We start from the raw sequence: 5,263 nt of genomic DNA, 5'->3' as shown, positions 1-5,263 counted from the left end.
GTTATATAACAGTTTACAAAGTAGAAATCCCACTCATAATTAATGTTACATCCACCATTCGCAGTTCAGAACAAAGAGATCGATTTAAGCTTAACTAAAAACTGGTATAATTTTTGCACAAAAGCGAGCAGTTCATAGTCTTCACATAAGGATCCACGGGTTCAGCTACAAAATTCCTTAGAGATCACTAGCACTTTAAGTCATGCTAGAGTGTCCACATACTATGTGATGCTCTCCCCTTCTTGTTATTGAGGAAAGAAATTAAATATTTAAAGATTCTGTATAGGATGACTTGGCAAAGAAGTTCCTCATTCTAATTCATTCAATTTGAAAAAATACACTAATGAGGAGTGAAATTATTAGTTTTAAGAGAAAGATATATGAGAATCTCTGTTATGCATGAGAGAGATTTAAGTCTCATCTTAGAGATTGTCTGCATCACTAATATTCCAATGAGTTATTAGCTCATAATTTTGTTAAATGACTTGAACATAAAACAAATATTTTGCTAGATTCAATTACATGTGGTAAAGCATTAAAGAAAATTGAAAATGAGTTGTATACTCTCTTGAAATGAATTGCACATAGTTATCTCAAATATCAAGGTGATGTATTGAGAAGTGTGTGAAAAAAGTCTATCGGTATAATTGAGATGGATAGTGGTAAAACATTGGCTACGCAATTGGTTACATTTTAGAACCAAATGATTATGCAGTACAATATGTTAAGTGTGAATCAACCACAACCTAGTCTCATACAGTTCAGCAAGTTCTGACATGGTACAAAATTAATGGAGGTAAAGGTCACTTTGCAGACTTATGTAAAGCAAATGAAGAGTTAATGAACTTTTCGGTAATGCACAACAGGGGAATCAAAACTATAATGCCTGAAACAACAACTAGTAGATTCAACCCAATTACTCATGGGGCAGTAAGAAGTCTTAACCACAACAGTTGGGTAGTCAAAATATCATTTAGGCCATCTATATAAAGGAGACATTGAAAAAGATCTAGTCCAAGTAAAAAATATATAGCTGCTAAAATAAAAAAAAAACAGCAACTTGCGCAAAAGCAATTTGAGATATACTTAGGCAAGCTATCTCAGGCACAACACATAGGACTTCAAGATGGTTTGCCTACTAATACCTAGAGTGTAAAGTAAGTGATGGAAATCACCTTAAGGACTGATAGAGACCTTATTGAGAGATCTTAAATGAAAAATCATGATGTACAAGTGGATTTTGTCTCACAACAAGTTGAATCAAACAGAGTGGCAGCCAAAGAAGCTACAAAATTACGGATGCCTGAGTATCTAAAAGCAATGGCAGCTGAGCAATCACAGGAAATTTCACCGCAACCCTTTTCCTCAGAACCTTACAAAAGCCAAAGATGATTCTTGATTTAAGAAGTTCTTTGACACATTTAGGGAACTTAACATAACATTCCTTTGTTAGATGTTTTGTAGGAAATTTCTATGTACACTAAGGACTTGAAAGATCTTCTCACGAAAAAAAAAACAAAGCTAAGTGGCATTGGGATAACAACACACACCGAGGTGTACGGTTATATGATTATAAGAAATATGCCCAAAAATCTCAAGGTTCATGGGAGTTCCACCCTCTCCATAAAAATTAGTAAAATTGACATGGTTCATTCTATAAGTGATTTGGGGAAAGCATTAATTTGATGCATCTGTCAGTGTTTAAAATATTGGGTTTGGAAAGACAAGGCCATGTTCAGTTATGCTCCAAATATAGGATAAAACATGAGTGGTTCATGAAGAAATCAAAGAGAATGATGTAATGACCCTTAAGGTTATTTTCCATATATCTGCATATTTTTACTATTAAAGCCTTTCTATAGTTGCCCTAAGTCATTTATGACTCACTGGAATTGATAGTTTGATTATTGTCACATCCCAAATGAGGGCCTAGCTGTGACAGGTATTCCAAGTTTTGAGCTGACAAAGATCACTCCCTACACCTAACCAAACCAAGCACAACACACCCTAATGTCGAATGAATTCTAAACATATACAAAGATAGCATGCAATAGCTTATAATAATTAAAAATAAGTCCATAACCACCGATTGATGACCGGACAAATAATTAATTGACACCACCCAATAACCATTGTAGTCCAAACAAAGTCTTCTAAACAATGAACTTAAACTTAATTCAACAAAGTGTCAGGACATGCCCCCGAATATAGACAAAATAAATCTAAAAAATATGACACATAAGAGAACAAAATATGAAATGTAGACTTCCTATGTATGGAAGCTCACCATTTCAATATCAACTAGTGAGCTGATCATAAATCCTAATCACTAAGTAGGAGGAGTAAAGGTTAGTCCAAATCCTATATCGCGTGGGGATACAACAACCAAAAATGATAAATGGGGTGAAATCTAGAATGTAACTCAGTTATAAGACTAACAAAATTATAATATCAACAATTTAAAATTATTCCAAACCAATGCACATAATTGAATTGATATAAATTATAATATCCCAAAAAATCCAAACCAATATTAGAGCCATGTTCCAAGCTTATGCATAGTACATCATGGTTCTTTTATAGTTTTATGAGAAATTTAGATGTATATTAAGGATTCAAAGAACTCCCAGCTATCAGATGAATCAAAACATTCCTAACCGATTGAAGTCTTGAGAAGGATATTGGTATAGTTAATTTAAAATGAGCATATGTCTCATTCTACCTAGAATTTTTGAGACCATAAAATATCAATAGATAGATAATTCAATTATATTTCCAATGATTCCAATTTTGCTTAAATCTAATATCAAAGCAAATAGTTATTCCTATTTTACTCTAGCATGTCAGGCTAGAAACAGTGTGACAATATTCGTGGTAGCTTACCACATTTGTGACGCCCTATCATGAAGGTCGTCAGCCTTAGGTAGAAACCAGCTTCTAAGTGACAAAATTTGTGGTATCTTACAACATTTTTGATGCCCTATCTTGAAGGTCATCAGCCTTAGGCAGAAACCAGCTCCTAAGTGACGACATAAGTGGTAGCTTACCTCATTTTTGATGCCATGTCACAAATATCGTCAGCCTTAGGTAGAATCCCTCTTTTGTGTGATGACATTTTTAATGGCTTATAACATTTTTGATGTCATATCATAAATGTCATCAACCTTAGGCAGAATTCAGCTTCTGTGTGATGACATTTTTGACATCTTCGCACATTTTTTATGCCTTGTAGTAAATGTAGTCAACTATTAATTTCAGTAACTGGGAATTTATTTCATAAAGATATTTTGATATTTTCCCTTCACTTCCATGACTTATAACTCTCAAGGAACGTATTATCTTCCATTCTCCTTAGTTAAAACATCTCAAAAAGCTCTCTCATACACTTTCAACCAAAAGATTAGGGTTTCCTCTCAAGATCATCTCCTCAGGAACAAGAATATTATTTCCCAGAGGGATTAAACCATAGTTAAGAAAAATCAAGGGCAAGCCTAAGGATTTCTTTAGGAACCTTAAAAAAGATTAGATCTCTTTCAAGATCAAGCTTTAAGGTGTTCGTAGTGTTCATCTATTGATTAAATACATTCATAGATGTCAAGAATCATGCTTTTAAATATTATTTTGTGAACTTTTTGTGGTGATATGAGCATGTACTTTTTGATGATTGTTTTTTAAGTTTTAAGATGATATCTAAATGTGTTTTCATGGAATATATATGATTGTTAGTTGAAAAAGATGAACATTGGGTAGTTTGATATAATGCAAGTATGAAATCCACCTATTCCTTAAAGAATGCATGCAAGGTGTTTGATAAAATTCCTAGGATGCTATAAATTCATATTTACATAATTCCGTGATATCTAAATGACAAGTCCATGTTAGCTATACACTTTAATATGGATTTCCATGCAATTTATGTATTGTTGTTGTGGTATGAAGAATGTATAATACTGAAGATTTGAATTATGTACATGAAATATATCCATGCTTTCCTCTACCATGTTTGAGATGTTGAATAAATACATGAAGTATAATATCTCCTACTTATGATAATGTGAATTGTGGACTCCAATCTTATGATCAAGTCAGTCATGTTGTGTCTGTTTCCTTCCATCGAGTCCTGGGGGTATTCATTCCCGAAAATATAGCTATGTGCCTAGAGGAATGTAATTTTTTATGATATATAAAATCAAGCCATGTTTCAGTAGAATTCAGTCATTCATGTGAATCAGGAAAACTCTGTAATCTTAGTAGTTTTGTATTCTCAGTAATTTTAGTGCTTAGTAACCCTAGAAATCTCAGTAGTTCAGTAATCTAACTGATCTTAGTACTAAGTAATATCTATAACCTCAGTATTCAAAGTCAATATTATTAACTTCAGTACTCTCAGAACACAGTACATTCTGTCAGTCATCAAAATCCAGTAAACTTAGTTTAGCTCCACTAAATAATACCACTAGTATCAATCTAGTTAATCAGTATTAGTTCAGCTAATCAGTTCAGTTCAGTTATCCAGTTTAGCCCAGTTATTTAGTTTAGTATCTTTCAGATGGGAGTAGGATTCAGCACCAAGTGATCCTAGGAATGGGGACTCACCCGCTAGATTAGGACTAAGATTCTTAGAAGAAATCCCTAAGTTCCAGAACTATGTATCCAGTATAGTTTAAGATATCATAGCCTGTTATATAAGGATAGATAAGGTGGCTTAACCTATTATATAAGGGTTCCCACTATTCTCACTAGAGTTACCTGTTATATGATGGTTACTCACATGTTGTCCTTACCGATGGCACGGTATTGACACCCTTCCAGTCAGGGCAGATATTGGACCCCAGCCAGCTTATCTTAGGGTATATCTATTAGATAAATACTTCCTATAGTTTTAGTTATAGATTTCAGGATTGTTAACTACAGTCACCCAGTCTCCGTAAAGAATTCAGATAGTTCTTTAGATTTTAGTATATCAAGACTGTCAGATACAATCAACTCAGATGCAGTACGGGACTCAGATAGTTCCATCAGATTTAGGATTGTTCGATACAGTTACTCATGTTATCATTATTACCAGTTCTCAGAATATATACTATCAGTACTCAGTTTACGACTGTTAGACACAGTCAATAAGACCAGTTCTTCATAATTCAAACTATCAAAAATAGTTATTCATCTATTCAGTATCTTAGTATCAGTACACTCATTTTGTCAGTATTCAGACTCAGTAGTCAGTAACTCCATAAGTTCAGTTACAGTTATGTATGCATGT

The 5,263-nt window shown here is 33.5% G+C and overlaps 1 non-coding gene across 1 annotated transcript; it reads right to left on the bottom strand.

The window, feature by feature from the left end:
- Window positions 1-341: 341 nt before the first annotated feature.
- On the bottom strand, window positions 342-447 carry LOC124897451. The gene has a single exon (XR_007054170.1). It is a non-coding gene; the product is annotated as a small nucleolar RNA R71 (small nucleolar RNA).
- Between the last annotated feature and the right edge of the window lie 4,816 nt (window positions 448-5,263).

This window comes from Capsicum annuum, chromosome 3 (assembly GCF_002878395.1).
Source record: "Capsicum annuum cultivar UCD-10X-F1 chromosome 3, UCD10Xv1.1, whole genome shotgun sequence".
Lineage (NCBI taxonomy): Eukaryota > Viridiplantae > Streptophyta > Magnoliopsida > Solanales > Solanaceae > Capsicum > Capsicum annuum.
Note: the sequence above shows the minus strand (reverse complement) of the source record. Positions and strands in the feature narration are given on the sequence as shown.